At 40.9% G+C, this 18,091-nt stretch overlaps 1 protein-coding gene across 1 annotated transcript in view; it reads right to left on the bottom strand.

Annotated features, from left to right (window-relative positions):
- Positions 1-13,656, bottom strand: part of LOC135510606 (receptor-type tyrosine-protein phosphatase delta-like) — a 383,074-nt gene extending 369,418 nt beyond the window's left edge. The window contains exons 1-2 of the mRNA XM_064931651.1: positions 13,582-13,656; positions 7,725-7,836 (exon numbers count right to left, since the gene is read on the bottom strand). The gene's annotated coding sequence lies outside the window, so the exon portion shown is untranslated. The remainder of the gene's footprint in view (positions 1-7,724; positions 7,837-13,581) is intronic.
- Positions 13,657-18,091: the final 4,435 nt, after the last annotated feature.

Raw genomic sequence — 18,091 nt, 5'->3', positions numbered from 1 at the left:
AACGAACCACGTTGCATTTTGGTCCGATCCTTGTTCCACCTCTTCGTCAGAGGAGGAGTTGGAAGAAACCCGTTACAGTTACTTAATAATTTAGGCAAATAAATATTTATTTCACAGCAGCCTGCACAGTAATACATAATAGTACACATTAAGTTGATTATAATAATTCAGTTAAATAGAAAGGAGAAGACACCAAGGCCTGTATTCACAAAGCACATCAGAGTAGCGTGCTGATCTAGGATCAGGACCCATCTCTTATTCATTATGATTTAAAAGGAAATACTGATCCTAGATCAGAACTCATACGCTACGACACATTGTGAATATGGCCCCAATTCAGTGATGTTTATTATTTTGACTTTGAGATGCAGAATGAAAGCCCACATCAAACAACACTGGGGAAAAAATCTTCCGGTAAACATATTTTCCATGTCACTGTGTCCTCTTTCAATAAACAAGTAGAACACACACACACACACAAATACATGTGCATATACACACATGCACAAATGAGTGCACACACACACTGACACACACACACACACTTGCAGAGACACAAACACACAGATATGCAAAAACATACACACACACACACAAATACACACACACACATACACACAAACACACACACACTACTTTTCAGAAAGCTACTGTCCCTATCTTTTTGTCAAAAAGGAGTCAGAGAAAAACAAAACTATTTTAAGAAGCGGGAATAATGTTAACTCAGTCAGCTATGTCATGTAATGTCATCAATAATTTAGCGCTTCCAAATCCACAGGAGGATAGGACATGGTGCTGGGAAAAAACTAACTCTGCAAGATTTGTTTTTAGGTGATGTCTTTAGACAAACATTTCATAATCATGATTCTACTAAAGTTAAAGTTGTTGAGAATATTGTTAGTCTTAAAACTAAACTCAACTCCAGTGTATGTGTATGTGTTCATGCCAGCCTATCTGCCTTGTCTGTCTATCTGCGTGTCTGCCTGCCTATATGTCTGTCTGCCTGTCTGTATGTATGCTTGTCTGTCTGCCTGCCTGTATGTCTATCTGCCTGCCTGCTTGTTTGCCTACCTGTCTGTCTGCCTGCCTGTCTGCCTGCCTGTCTGTCTGTCTGTCTGTCGGTCTATTACCCAAAGTGTATATCTTTGTGTGTTTGTGTTTATATGCTGGCTTTATACCTCTGTCATGACGTTGGCCTGGGGTGTTGGCTTATGACAGTCAAAAATACCTCTTCCCCCCTTTTTCCTCTCTCTAACCTACTGATGTGACATTTGCAAACCCCTTGGTTAACATAGAGATTCTGGGAACATCATAAGGTGGGGGGAAATTAACAATATTCTGGTAATCCGACCAATTGAACATATGCAGTGGTACTGAATATGATGTCAATTCGGTTGTCATCTGAGACATTCTCATCAATGATAAGATGGCATAAACTCTACGGTGTAAAGTCTACACATCAGAGTTATCGGATTCACATGGAATTGTTGTTCAATTTAAATGTTTGAATATGAAATTATTCGTGATGGGATGAAATGTGATTTTAGCTTTTAAATGTGAGAATTGGGTTTTCATGAGTGAATTAGGCCCGACTCAGTGGCCCGCCCACGTGAAGAGAAACACACCCCTTTTCTCCCTTCCTATATAAAGCCTTGACGACAATATAACCTCCTGTTCCGAGGATGTGAGGACGACGGTCCAATGTCAGAATAGTTCAGATAATAACTACAGAACGAAGCCAACATCAGCGTGAGCTTTGGTTGCGAATGGTATGAACTTTGAACTCTTATTCACTACAGAAGTGATACCTCCTAGCCGTTGAGTTAGCAACAGCAACTGCAAACGCAGGTCAGGAAGGAACAGACAGAGTATCCCATCTACCACACAACAACGTTATTACAACGTATCCAATTTACCAGCAGATACATTCTTCAAAGGGCGTTTGGGCAACAAGGCCTTCCATCTACCACCAACCTACTGAAGCGCAGTAAATATTTATTGCATTTTCCTTTTCCAAATGGGCGGTAATTTAGAATGCATAAGATATTGTATTTACGATAGCACAGCAGCGCCCTTTGTTCCTCAGTCTTCCCGCTTTTTCACTCAAACCCAGACCCTTTTCTTTTGTGTAACAAGCTGTCATATCTGTTCCGCACACTAGGGACGTTTTCCTTTATGACGTAATTTGTAATCAAGTTATGATTAAGTATGTGTATGTGAAATTCTGAGTGATTAGTTAGGTATTTAGTAAATAAATAATTAAACTCAATGTTGTATTGCTGATCCAACTTGTTAGCCAGGGTTCATGAAGATATTGATGTAAAATATTACTAGGTCTTTAAGAGTTTATTTGGTAGATAACAGCTCTATAAATATTATTTTGTGGTGCCCCGACTCTCTAGTTAATTACATTTACATGATTAGCTCAATCAGGTAATATTAATTACGAATAAATTATTTTATAGAATAGCATGTCATATCACTTAATCCGGCATAGCCAAAGACACGACACCTCCATGTTCCCAAGCCGCTGTTTGGTGCAGAGTGGAACAGTAAAGCTAGGGGGAAGATAGCTCTCAGAAGCTTACATAAAGTCACTGGACTTTGTAATAATTCATGGAGCAAAAAGCTCTCCGCCTGCAATATTTATACCTACCTGAATGTGTTCTGTAACTGTGAGCCCTGTCACTGTATCAGGCCAGCTGAGGGGAAACTTTCACTTTCTTTCAGAGGACAGGTTTCACCTAAAGGGCCTGTGGCAGTGAGATAGATATTTCCCATAATGCACCAGTCTGTATAATAACAATAATATATGTATTTTATACAGCACTTTTATATAGGGCTTTTCATGACAAACAAGAATCTCAGTCACTTTGAACAGAAAAAAATATTCAGGGATCGGCCAGTTCATGGTTGGTGGTCTTCCACAGCTTCTAGTGATGCTAATATTGATGTAGATTTAAAATGGCCCTATTGAGGTCCAGGGGCATCATACACACATTATTTTAGAGGGGGCACCAGGTACATGAGGATGGAGGGGATGGGTAATTTGGAGAATTTAGCATTTTTCAAAAACCTGAAATAGCTTTTTCTTTTATGTATATATCCCCATGTGTATAGGATGCTAATCATGGGTAACTTACAGTGCCTTGCGAAAGTATTCGGCCCCCTTGAACTTTGAGACATTTTGCCACATTCAGGCTTCAAACATAAAGATATAAAACTGTATTTTTTTGTGAAGAATCAACAACAAGTGGGACACAATCATGAAGTGGAACGACATTTATTGGATATTTCAAACTTTTTTAACAAATCAAAAACTGAAAAATTGGGCGTGCAAAATTATTCAGCCCACTTAAGTTAATACTTTGTAGCGCCACCTTTTGCTGCGATTACAGCTGGAAGTCGCTTGGGGTATGTCTCTATCAGTTTTGCACAGTTTTGCACATTCCTCCTTGCAAAACAGCTCGAGCTCAGTGAGGTTGGATGGAGAGCATTTGTGAACAGCAGTTTTCAGTTCTTTCCACAGATTCTCAATTGGATTCAGGTCTGGACTTTGACTTGGCCATTCTAACACCTGGATATGTTTATTTTTGAACCATTCCATTGTAGATTTTGCTTTATGTTTTGGATCATTGTCTTGTTGGAAGACAAATCTCCGTCCCAGTCTCAGGTCTTTTGCAGACTCCATCAGGTTTTCTGCCAGAATGGTCCTGTATTTGGCTCCATCCATCTTCCCATCAATTTTAACCATCTTCCCTGTCCCTGCTGAAGAAAAGCAAGCCCAAACCATGATGCTGCCACCACCATGTTTGACAGTGGGGATGATGTGTTCAGGGTGATGAGCTGTGTTGCTTTTACCCCAAACATAATGTTTTGCATTGTTGCCAAAAAAGTTCAATTTTGGTTTCATCTGACCAGAGCACCTTCTTCCACATGTTTGGTGTGTCTCCCAGGTGGCTTGTGGCAAACTTTAAACAACACTTTTTATGGATATCTTTAAGAAATGGCTTTCTTCTTGCCACCCCTCCATAAAGGCCAGATTTGTGCAATATACGACTGATTGTTGTCCTATAGACAGAGTCTCCCACCTCAGCTGTAGATCTCTGCAGTTCATCCAGAGTAATCATGGGCCTCTTGGCTGCATCTCTGATCAGTCTTCTCCTTGTATGAGCTGAACGTTTAGAGGGATGGCCAGGTCTTGGTAGATTTGCAGTGGTCTGATACTCCTTCCATTTCAATATTATCGCTTGCACAGTGCTCCTTGGGATGTTTAAAGCTTGGGAAATCTTTTTGTATCCAAATCCGGCTTTAAACTTCTTCACAACAGTATCTCGGACCTGCCTGGTGTGTTCCTTGTTCTTCATGATGCTCTCTGCGCTTTTAACGGACCTCTGAGACTATCACAGTGCAGGTGCATTTATACGGAGACTTGATTACACACAGGTGGATTGTATTTATCATCATTAGTCATTTAGGTCAACATTGGATCATTCAGAGATCCTCACTGAACTTCTGGAGAGAGTTTGCTGCACTGAAAGTAAAGGGGCTGAATAATTTTGCACGCCCAATTTTTCAGTTTTTGATTTGTTAAAAATGTTTGAAATATCCAATAAATGTCGTTCCACTTCATGATTGTGTCCCGCTTGTTGTTGATTCTTCACAAAAAAATACAGTTTTATATCTTTATGTTTGAAGCCTGAAATGTGGCAAAAGGTCGCAAAGTTCAAGGGGGCCGAATACTTTCGCAAGGCACTGTAGTTTGAATCCTAACTTTTTTTTACATTAATTTTTTATTATGCTGGTGCTCTGCAAAGAGAAGTTAGGGAGAATCTAAGAAAAGGTAAGATAATGTTACTTTCAAACTACTGGATAGGCCAAACATAATGTACACACACATCATCACAAACCACTGGTGATAGAGTCCATGGCATATACTGTATTTGGGTGGGAACTGTAAACAAGACAACAAAAAAAGAGAGCCATATTTGCTGGTCAGATTGAGAAATTGTGCTCCACTAATGCTGACATTTTCAAGCCCTCTCTCCTTGCTGATCTTTCCTCTATGACAACCACATGTCTTTGCCATCAAATCAGGCTGAGTTTCTATAACTGCTTCCCAAATGGAACCCTATTCCCTACATAGTGCCCTACTTTCAAAAGTAGTACATTATATAGGAAATAGATTGCTGTTTGGGACATAGACTATGTCATTCATTTGGTTAATGGAAGATTGGTAAGTCGTTAGTATGACTGAGGGAGCAGGACATGGGGTATGCAGGATATAATGGATCAAATCAATCCAATTTTATTTGTCACATGTGCCGAACACAACAGGTATAGGTAGACCTTACCGTGAAAAGCTTACTTACAAGCCCTTAACAAAAAAAGTTTTTAATTTAACCTTTATTTAACTTGGCAAGTCAGTTAAGAACAAATTCTTATTTGCAATGATGGCCTACCCCGGCCAAACCCTAACAAGGACAACACTGGGCCAATTGTGCTGCCCTATGGGACTCCCAATCACGGCCGGTTGTGATACAGCCTGGAGTCTGTAGAGACGCCTCTAGCAGTGAGATGCAGTGCCTTAGACTGCTGCGCCACTCGGGAGCCCAGTTCAAGAAATAGAGTTAAGAGAACATTTACTAAATAAGCTAACGTAATAAAAATGAAAAAAAAATAACACAAGCAAATGACATGACAATAACGAGGCTATATACAGGGGGTACAGGTGCAGAGTCAATGTGTGGGGGTACAGGTTAGTTGAGGTAATTTGTACATGTAGGTAGGGGTAAAATGACTATGCATAGATAATACACAGCGAGTAGTAGCAGAGTCAATGTAAATAGTCCGGGTGGCATTTGATTATTTGTTCAGCAGTCTTATGGCTTGGGGTAGAACCTGTTAATTAAGAAGCCTTTTGGTCCTAGACTTGGTGCTCCGGTACCGCTTGCCATGTGGTAGCAGAGAGAACAGTCTATAACTTGGGTGACTTGAGTCTTTGACACCGCTTAGTATATACTGTAGGTCCTGGATGGCAGGAAAGTTGGCTCCAATGATGTACTGGGCAATACGCACTACCCTCTGTAGCGCCTTGTGGTCGGATGCCGAGGAGTTGCCATACCGGGTGGTGATGCAACCGGTCAGGATTCTCTCAATGATGCAGCTGTAGAACTTTTTGAGAATCTAGGGACCATTGCCAAACTTTTTTAGTATCATGAGGGGGGGAAAGGTGTTGTTGTTCCCTCTTCACGACTGTCTTGGTGTGTTTGGACTATGATAGTTAGTTGGTGATGTGGACACCAAGGAACGTGAAACTTTCGACCCGCGCCACTACAGCCCCGTTGATGTTAATTTCCAATAGTCCACAATCACAGCTCCTTTGTTTTGCTCACATTGAGGGATAGGTTGTTGTCCTGGCATCACACTGTGATGTCTCTGACATTCTCCCTATAGGCTCTCTCATCGTTGTCAGTGATCACTGTTGTGTCATCAGCAAACTTAATGATGGTGTTGGAGTCTTGCTGGCCATGCAGTCATGGGTGAACAGAGAGTACAGGAGGGGACTAAGCACGCACCCCTGAGGGGACCCAGTGTTGAGGATCAGTGTGACAAATGTGTTTTTGCCTACCCTTACCACCTGGGGGCAGCCCGTCAGGAAGTCCAGGATCCAGTTGCGGAGGGAGGTGTTTAGTCTCAGGGTCCTTAGCTTAGTGATGAGCTTCGTAGACACTATGGTGTTGAGCTGAGCTGAGCTGTAGTCAATGAACAACATTCTCACATAGGTGTTCCATTTGTCCAGGTGGGAAAGGGCAGTGTGGAGTGCAATTGAGATTATGTCATCTGTGGATCTGTTGGGGCGGTATGCGAATATGGAGCGGGTCTAGCGTTTCCGGCATGATGGTGTTGATGTGAGCCATGACCAGCCGTTCAAAGCACTTCATGGCTACCGACCTGAGTTCTACGGTACAGGTTACCTTTGCTTTCTTTGGCACAGGGACTATGGTGGACTGTTTGAAACATGTAGGTATTACAGACTCGGTTAGGGAGAGGTTGAAAATGTCAGTGAGGACACTTGCCAGTTGGTCCGGGCATGCTTTGAGTACACATCCTGGTAATCCGTCTGGCCCTGCAGCTTTGTAAATGTTAACTTGTTTGAATGTCTTGATTACATCAGCTATGCCCATCTAAGCTTTCAGATGGGCATACTATATCAACTATGGGTAAGGCAAAATCAAATAAAATATTACTTGTCACATGCACCAAATACAACAGGTGTCGTAGACCTTACCGTAAAATTCTTACTGACGAGCATTACACCACAGTGCTGTATACGCTGAAATGGTACCTTTCAAAACACAAGTTTTTACCCAAAGGACTTCCGTGGAAAATGTGTTAAATCATTGTCTGTTATAATAAGTCTATGTATTGTATCGAGGAATCATTTGGTCCTGGTCAGAGCTTGGTGAGCGGTTTTCCAAAATTGTTATATTTTTTAACAAAGCAGAGTTTAAGTTATTTCCTACTTCCTACTTATAGGGCTATAAATACTGTTGAGATTCCTTTCGAAACATTTGTCGGCGTTGATTTCTTCTCATACTGTCCCAAAATGATTTTGCTTATGGTGCTTTCCCACTGAGGAAGTTGCTCTTTCATGATGCACTGCAGAAGGGCAGAAGATTTGATTGTGCCAGAGATAGAGTGAATGTGGGCTCTGAACTCACCCAGAACTGAGGCTCCTCTGTTCCACTCATGCAGATGCCAACATTCTGCCTGATGCCCAAGCTTCACTCTCACCAACAACACCTGTCTGACCAATACCCCCAATGCCCCCACCTAGGAGAGGAGATGGAGAGAGAAAGGGAGAGAGAGAGCATGTAATAAACTATGCAGTGCATAATCTGATCATTCACTGATTAAACAACTAAAGTGAAAACCAATAAACACTGCAGCCCTCCAGGACTAAAATTGTGCAACTCCACTCTAAACAAACTGTAGTTGAATTGACCAGGGATGACAGAAAAAACTACTTAACATTCCAGAGCAATGGATAGGTCTAAGATGTTGAATTCACATGGATATTAAAAAAATATTGATAAAGCATGATTGAGCTATTCACTGCATTTGATTATGACTCTCATGAGATTTAATTAAAACAGATCCAAATTTGAAATGTTTTGCACTGTGACAGTGTGCCTGTGAGCTATCACGTCGGACATTTCCCTCCATTTCTCCCCTCACCAGCGTTGTTTGCTAAAAACATAGTTGATTAGTCTTGCTAACCTAATTAAGCTATGCTGTCGCTAGTCCCTTCACGAAATGGTGGATTGTATCATGTCAAAGAACAAACACCAGAGTCTAGCTATCAGATCAGTCTTTAAGAAATGTTTCGGTTCATATTTGTCTTTCATTAGTTTCAAAACATTTTCTACTTACCACCACTTTGAACTGGCTCCTAAGTGAGTGCTCACTGATTAAGGTTGTTGCTTTAGCCACGGGTTGCCTCTTGTATTTGGTTTCTCAGGTTAAAGGGGGATTTTCATTGTTTATTTTAACGTTTAAGCACTAATGTGTGTCTTTGTTTTCATTAACTTGTAAAGTATTGGGCATTCAGGTGTGAATTGTGCAACAGTATTGCATATGAAGGGTTATTTCACATACACCTAGTCTACTGTAAATAAATACACCTGGTCTACTGTATTTAAATAACCTGATCTACTGTAAATAAATTCACCTGGTCTACTGTAAATAAATACACCTGGTCTACTGTAATTAAATAACCTGATCTACTGTAAATACATACACCTGGTCTACTGTAAATACATACACCTGGTCTACTGTAAATAAATACACTGTAATGGTTTTCTTGCGGTGAAGGAGAGGCGGACAAAAACGCAGCGTAGTTTCTATTCATGGTTCTTTAATGAATTAAACTATACATGAACAGACTAACAAAAACAAGAAATGTGAAAACCTAAAAACAGCCCTATCTGGTGCAAACACAGAGACAGGAACAATCACCCACAAACCCAACACCAAACAGGCTACCTAAATATGGTTCCCAATCAGAGACAATGACTAACTCCTGCCTCTGATTGAGAACCATGTCAGGCCAGACATAGAAATAGACAAACAAGACATCCAACATAGAATGCCCACTCAGATCACACCCTGACCAAACAAAACATAGAAACATGCAAAGCAAACTATGGTCAGGGTGTGACATACACCTGGTATACTGTAAATGAATACACCTGGTCTACTGAAATTAAATGACCTGATCTACTGTAAATACATACACCTGGTCTGCTGTAAATAGATACACCTGAACTGATGTCTCTATCTCAACAGGCTGCTATAGTAAGTGTATTTCCAAACCTCTCTTAAAAAAAGTGATTGGAGTATAGCTTCAGGATTGCATTAAGCCCAATCATTTTAATTATGTATTTATTGCTAGGTATTACTGCGCTGTTGGAGCTAGAAACACAAGTATTTCGCTTTATCTCCGATAGACTTTGATTTGAAATCTTGCTTGGCATCACAATGCTTTCCTTCATGTGTTTAAATCCAAGACCAAATCTGACATGTTTCAGACTGTAATATATGCATATTTTCATATATCTTCACTTTTCTAAGCAGTTAATGGGTGTGTAATATCACAGCATCAGTGTTTGAGTAGGGTGTGTCTCAGGGAGAGAGGGGAGCAGAGGGAAGCAGAATCTGCCAGTTTGGGCAGGAGGCCTGTGCCGGGCAGGGTTCCCTATCGCCGGGGGCGGGGGCAAAGAGTGATGTTGCTCACTGTCTTGTCGGTCACATGACCCCTGGGGTAAGAGTCCCCTCGAGCTGCGTAATAAATAATCTAATTCGGGCTGGATGGCAAGCTCCCTCCAAACATTCACACACGTGTGCAAAGATATGTGCAAGCACACACACACTCACACAGTCGCTCACACAACCACACACACCCACACACACACACACACACACACACACACACACACACACGCACACACACACACACACACACACACACACACACACACACACACACACACACACACACACACACACACACACACACACACACACACACACACACACACACACACACACACACACACACAGCTTGAGACAATGTATTTACTCACAGTCCTACTGAGGAGAATACATTTGGGCTTTATGCAATAAAAATATGGTTAAACAGATACCTGACATAATGCCTTTATGCACAACATTGTGTCATTTTCTTATGACAACTGACAAGGTGTGAACGATTCAAAATGTCTACTAAAAATGTTAACCTTGTTACAAAACCATAAGTCAGTTATCATAACCTTTGTTTTGTAAAGATGCATTTTGCTCTGACTCTCAGCTGACTGCTAACATGAACTCAAACTATAGTTCACTAGCAGACGTTGGTAGTCATAAAATGTGTGAATTTGTGCCACTTCAACTTAAGTGATACCAAAATACTCTGAGGAACCAGACAGCTATGTCACAAAGTTAGAAGTCTTAAAAGCTCAAATGGAATGTTCTGGCAGGTAATTATATTGTAAACGTGTTAATGGCTGTCTTTAAAAGTACTCAGCCACTCATGCATAAGAGGCCTACTGCACAGTACCAGTACATGACATCGTAGTTTTGCCACTGTCAACTACTTAGCAATGAAGTCCATGGCCCCTTTGTGTTTTCCTAACCCATGTCTTTACTTTACGGCAGCAGCATTTATAAATGTCACCTTTCGTTTGGATCACCTAGCAACCTGTGCCGAGAGAGAGAGAGTAGCTTTTAAACCACATCACGCTGAAGACACTGAAACACCCATCTGTGGAGTGAAATGTGCTGTAATGTGTCTAACGCCCCATAGCTCTTAGTCCATCTACTTAACACCAGGTGAAGCAGAATCTATTATAGACTGCAAGAGAACCTCATAAGAACCATTAAGAAATACAAGTGCAGCAAGAGTCCTAGAAAATAGGATACCTAGTCAGTTGCACAATGAAATGCATTCAACTGAAATGTGACTTCCGCATTTAACCCAAACCCTCTGAATCAGTGAGGTGCGGGGGTTCCCTTAATCGACATCATTGGCTTCCGTGGAGCAGTTGTTGTTGGGGGTTAAATGACTTGCTCAAGGGCACACCGGCAGATATTTCACCCCTTGCCTTGTAACGGCTGTTGGTGGAAGAAGGTGATGACCAACGCGCAGCTTGGTACATGTTCGTCATTTTAATGGTAAAGCTGAACACTATACAACAAGCAACAAAAAAAACAACCGAAACAGCTCCGTCAGGTGCAAAACACATGAAACAGAAATTAACTACCCACACCACACAGGTGGGAAAAGGCTACCTAAGTATGGTTCTCAATCAGAGACAACGATAGACAGCTGCCTCTGACTGAGAACCACACCCAGCCAAACACACAAAACAGAAAACATAAAACCCACAACATAGAATGCCCACCCCAACTCACGCCCTGACCAAACCAAAATAGAGACACAAAAGGATCTCTAAGGTCAGGGCGTGACATGCCTGCTCAGGGATTTGAACCAGCAGCCTTTTTGTTACTGGCCAAATGCTCATAACCGCTAGGCAACCTGCTATCTCCCCTGAGTGAAAAAGCAAGGTGTTATGGAAAAAAATAAAAAAGATCCGGCTATAAATTTCATGCGAAAGAGTACGCTTCGAAAACATCCCAGCAGCATTTTATGAGTTCATTGGAGATTCTATAGACACGGAGAGAACCTTTGCACTGGCATATGGTATTCTCCCCTGACTGGGGAACTGGGACCGGGAGACAAACAGGTGCACCAATTACAACTGTACCCACAATCCTCTCTGGGGACCATAGTACTGCCTATTGATCTTAGACATCCCCGTCGTGGTCATGTGTTCATGTTGACTTGAGTCATTTTATTAGAAAGACAACATTCAACTTCTTGGAAAAAGAAGTTACCAGGCTGTTCAAGAATTAGTTACTACAAATGCTACATTATAAAGGATCAGACACACCAATAGCGTTTGCTGGCCGATGGGCGAGAGTACTTAGCACCTCTGAACAGAGTGCCGGCTGTAATTTGCGAACCGAGTGTGTGCCAAAGTTCCTGAGCATGTCTTTAAGTAAGTCATTGCCTACATTACCATAAATTAGTCAACCACGCTCCTTTTCTCATCTCAACAGTACCTCCAGTATGTTGTTGTTTTTCCTTTAACACTACAGCCTCAATGAAATATAATTATTGAATAATTATCCCACTCTGGAGGTTTTCCAACACACCTTCAGTCACTGTATGTGCAAATACACGCCAACACAAGTTATTTTGTTAAAGAGTGGTATTTCCTTTGAGTCGGTGCCTCTGAAGAGAAAATAAACTCCCAAAACAAGGATAGCCTATCCATGTAACTTCTAAGCAATTCCATAAATGTGGACATTATTAACAACACGCTAATAAGATATGACATGGTCATTTGTGCTCATCTCTTCCGTGTTTTCTTTTGTTTAAAGTGTTTTAAAGTTGCGAACTACCTCAACCAACCAACATTTTAGAGGTATTAAATCGGATAAATAATAATGAGGCAAATAGCAGTACATTGGCTGTAACTTTTTATGTTTTTTTTTGTGAAACGCACCATATTACAGTACATAGAACAAAAAAGACTTCACGACTGGGTTGCGTCTCTGGCAACCTAACCGATAGAATGAACAACCAGTCGGCTTGGGTAGCAACTCTAGATCCTTCTCCTCTAGATCCATCCATGGGTCTATATCTCTAAAATAATGTTTTTAATGAAATTATGTCAATACATTTTTTTAAATATGTTGGTACCCATGTTCTTACATGTTTGAGATGCTTTGAAAGCAATATCTGAACATTATTGGCAATGTTGAATTCAATTTCATAATGGCAAGCTAGGACTGATGGTTTGGTTTGCTAAGCTAGCAAGTCTGTTTGGTTACCAAGGCAACTACTGTAGCTATCTTGTAAACTTGCTAGCTACTTCAGTGGATGTTGAACATATTTCTACAGTAGTTGCCTACATTTCTATCAGACGCCATGCGTTCTCTGAAAAAGAATGAATCTCTGTGAAAGGTTAGTGACACGTGGCACACACCTTCAACGTTGTGTGTGTGAGTGTGTGTCAACTAGCTCTCTGCACACACCACCGTAAGCTCTACACAAATAAAAACCTGTCCAACTCCACTTCCTCTCTCCCCCAGTAGACATGTGGAGATAGGCCTCCCTTCCATCACCAGTGTGCAGTCCATCAGCAGCCATAGACCTGCTACCCCTGGGGGGTGCTGCTAGCATGCTTTATCTGTGGTGTTTAGCTAAACTGGTTTGTATGATATACCGTATACAGTACAGCTGTTTAAAAGGCAGCTGTTTTTGAAGTCAATTGGTTGATTCATCTCAGTGATGTGGCAATAATCTATAAGACAACCTATAGCTCCTTTATTTCCCCATTTTATTTAGTGACTGGTGTTGATATGGCATCGGTGGAGGGTTGACATTTCAACAAAAGTGCTTAAAGTTTGAACGGGATGAAGAAATGTATCACCGATCTGCATTGCTCTTACCTGTTTGGAACAGTTGATGGCAATGCCGCCTCGGACCGGAAGGAATGAAATAATCAGAACTCCTCTGGAATTTCCCTGGAAAAGAAGATGAGAGGATGGAATTAGGTGATACCACCAAACGACTGTTAATGTTTTTATTAGAGCCAACCATGTGATGCAATACATGTGTCAATACGATCATGCATATCATCTGTGACTTCTGCATGGGGAGGATGTCAATGTGACACAAATGGGACCATATCCCCTATGGGCCAGGTGACATTTGAGACGCAACCAAATAATATTGACCAAGTATCACTGAACACTGGAGTTCATTGCTTCGCTGATTATACAGAATACCAAGAAAGGAAACAATGGTGTTACAAACAAAGCCCCTATGTAAGTTCAGAGAAGCCAGTGGTCGGGCTCAGTGGTTTTCAGTTCATAAAGGTGTCCTCCCAAAATACACCTACACATATTTATGAAGTGACAGTTTCCTCATTATACAATCACTGACATTTACACTGTTTTCAGACATTGTTTGTTTGTTTGTAAACAAACAATGCCCCCACCCATCCACCTCTACGTATATCTTTATTTATCTCTCCCTCTCTCTCTCTCTCACACGCACACACACACACACAGTCTCTCCATTCTCAGTCTCATCCTCTCTCTTTTTCTCTTTCCCTCTCTCACCCTCCCTCTCTCTGTCTGTGAGCAGCCTTAATTGATTTGTCTTCAGCTGCATATCGGTCGACAGCTGGGAGATAATGGGGACGTAAAGGAACACAGACGAGCCTCGAAGGACCAGAGAGAGAGCTCCTTCTCACCAACGACACACATTCACACACACAGAATCGCACAAGCTCTCACACGTACAAAACACAAGCTCACACACACATACATCCAACCCTCTCCAAACTCAAAAGGCCGGGGATAATTCAAAGTCTCAGCTCGTACTGTGTCCTTTCGTATTCTACCCACAACCGAGCCTTTGGTTTATTCTTCCACCTCATCACTTAAATATGCAAAATCATCTGTTTACTCTTCGACAGATCAAAGTTTGTCCCACCCTTCATTTTTCCCTCTCAAGAGTTCTAAAAATGATTTCTTTCATTATGCAAGCCAACAAAGAGCGGTGGCGTTCTGCTTCTTACACCCAGCATTGGAGCTTGCTGATTAATTAGCTTGTATAATTAGCTTAATGATTTAGAGAAACACAGCTCCAGCCACCCAAGAAGCTATGCTAATGGTCTCCTGTCTACTGGAATTAAAATGCCCATAATGTCAGTACCCAAATAGTCAAGATAAGAACTATGAGTTAGTAGGTAGGTGTTCAGAGAATGTACTATTATTTAAATAAATGTAAAGTCGGTAGACAGCTATAATATTGCAGATAGATTGTAGCTTCCATCAATGTAATTGTCTGCATCATTTCCAAAACCTCATATTTTTTTTGTAAATATAATATATATATATAAAATCTCTTTCAAACATAATTTTCCTTTGTTATTTCCCCCTAACCCTACCACCCCTCCTCTAATTGGAGTAAACTAATGGACAACAACACATAGGCTTTTACTTCCAGCTTATACATACTATATATGTTCAGAGAATGTTCGTAATGTGTTGCAGCATCATGTTAGCTGATACTGTAGCAAGGTGATAGCAGATAGGCGCAGTACTGAACATTTCAGTTTTTTCCTTGTGAAAAAACATCACCAACTCAAGTGTCCATATAATGACAGTCGGGTGTTCATATTAGGACAGTGCGGTATCCATAGTATGACATTATGGTGTCCATAATATGACAGTACGGTGTCCATATTGGGACACTATGGTGTCCATAGTATGACAGAATGGTGTCTATATTAGGTCAGCCTCAGAGTCACACAGAGTTTGTATCCCATACACTAGAGCAGTGGTTCTCAATCTCGGTCCTGGGGACCCAAAGGGGTTGCACAATTTTGCTTTTGTCCTAGCACTACACATCTGATTCTAATCAACAACTCCTCATCAGGCTTTGATGATTTGAATCAGGTGTGTAGTGCTAGGGCAAAAACAAAACTGTGCAACCCTTTGGGTCCCCAGGACCGAGATTGAGAACCACTGCTCTAGAGTTACAAGTCATGTGACTGAATAAGGAAGTATGTTTTGGAGCTGCTGAAAACGGTGGGGTTTCGCAAACACATCAGGATCAATACAGAGCAGCAGGGGTGTATTAATTAGTGCACAATGTAACAAACTGTAGCAAAGCACTTTGCAATGCAAAACGTTTTGCCTACGAAATTAGAATTTTGGTCCATTTGGTTCCTCGTGAATACACCCCAGGTGAACAAAGTTGGATAACCTCTTAACCCGTCTGTGTAATATTTTTAATTTACTGATAACAGTGGCTAAGTAGGAACATTGCTAGGCCTACTGTATCTCTATATACCCCTGATGCAAAATGTACAGAATATATACAGGAACCTGCCAAAATAAAGAAAACACCTGAGTAAATGAGGGATATAAAGTATAATGAAAGCAGGTGCTTCGACACAAGTGTGGTTCCTGAGTTAATTAATCAATTAACATCCCATCATGCTTAGGGTTGTGTGTAGAAATGCCCAGTTGCCCATTATTTTGGATACCATGACTAGAAGAAGAGATCTCAATGACTTTGAAAGAGGGGTCTTCATTAAAGGAGCATACGGTGGTTTAAGGTGTTTGTTGTGTGTCTAAGTCACGAGATCTCAACCCAATTCAACACTTATTGGAGATTCTAGAGCAGCTCCTGAGGCAGCGTTTTCCACCACTATCAACAAAACAACAAATTATGGAATTCTCATGGAAGAATGGAGTTGCATCCCTCCAATAGAGTTCCAGACACTTGTAGAATCTATGACGAGGCACACTGAATCTGTTCTGGCGGCTCATGGTGGCCCAACGCCCTATTAAGACACTTTGTTAGTGTTTCCTCTACCTTGGCAGTTACCTCTATCTGTATATAGACAGAAATCCATGTATATTCATCTTAAAATACAAACAGCTTGACAGCAGACATCAATGGCATGCCACACACCCTTCTCCCTAAGACACACACGCACCACACACATACAGACACACACACGCAGACACTAGGTTTGCGGCAGGCCACACCGAGATTTTGTCTACTCCTCTCTTACCGACGGAAGCATCAGCATTCCCAACCACACCTGAAACATAAATCCCACATTTATGACCTTCCCATAACTGTAAGTAACGCTCAAGCACCAGGATCAGCTCATTAAAGCCACTGGGAGTGGAGAGGGAACGTTGCTCAAGTGCTCATGTGCTAGTACCCCTAAAAGGCAGGTCAAACGAGCGGGGTTGAAAAAACAAAAGGGGAAAAAAGGTTTTCTACCGCTTGTAAAAAACCACTGGCAGGGGACAGAAATGTATTGAACGCTTATACCAGACCCGGGCACAAAATTTGAGTATTTTGTAGTTTATTTGAAAACACCAACTTTTCAAATACTCAAGGTAGTCGAATATAGATTATTTAGAGTTTCAATTAAAAGGCAACCATTTTCTTTGATATTCAAATACAGGTCTCAGGTCTCAGTGTTTTGAATACCTCCCAGAAAACCAGGTATTTGAATACATACAAGTTATTTGAAAACAGAAATGAATCTACTCCCTGACGAAGGCCATGCAGCCGAAACGAGTCAGCGTTTTTAAACTTTGCTTCCATTGAACATGACATGTAGATAAAGTCCTTTTAATTAATTATATAAAGAGTTCCTTGGTCCTCCTTTCTTTTTGATGACCAATTTACCCCTTTTACCAAAGAGCACCTTCTGTCTACCAACATCTACAACTGTGTTCCTTAGCAGCGCTTCCCTTCCTACTTTAAAAAAAAAAACATCTTTATTTGATGGCTGCCGAATATTTGATGAAGAACCAAAAACTACAACAACTAGTTGAATAAGTCTAAATATATGATCATAAGCACATGGTTTGGGGGGCTCTTAGATATGAATCTTAATATAGCCTATAGCCTACAATGAAATGCATGAAGGACATGGAATCACCTCAACATTAGAGTAGACCACGTTTGCCACTTCAAAATGACTAACAAACATATTTTTATAATGAGTGAGACATAAGGTAATACATTGACATCAAGTTCTTCGACATGTGTAGTAACTTAGTGATTATTACAATAGCAACATTGTTGTTACATAGGACTTTGGAAATGGCTTAATAATTGCATAATAATGGAGTTATTACATAAGTGGAATAAGGAAGTCACTATTCCCCTTGTGGACAGTAGTTACAAAACCTCTCAGCTCATTGCAATGCAATTAAAATGCAATTACCAACGTATTATGTAACAAAATGCCAATAAAATGTTGCTCCAAATGTAATTACAGTTTTATTACACAGGCACAAGAACAGTTTCATTTTAATTGTTACTGAGAACGCTAACATTAACAAAAATTTGAGTTTTAAGTGTTGAAAAGAAACAAAATATGCCAAAACTGCCTTCTTAAATCAACTGCAGCCA

Source organism: Oncorhynchus masou, chromosome 23 (assembly GCF_036934945.1).
Source record: "Oncorhynchus masou masou isolate Uvic2021 chromosome 23, UVic_Omas_1.1, whole genome shotgun sequence".
NCBI lineage: Eukaryota > Metazoa > Chordata > Actinopteri > Salmoniformes > Salmonidae > Oncorhynchus > Oncorhynchus masou.
This window is presented reverse-complemented; position numbering and strand designations above follow the sequence as displayed.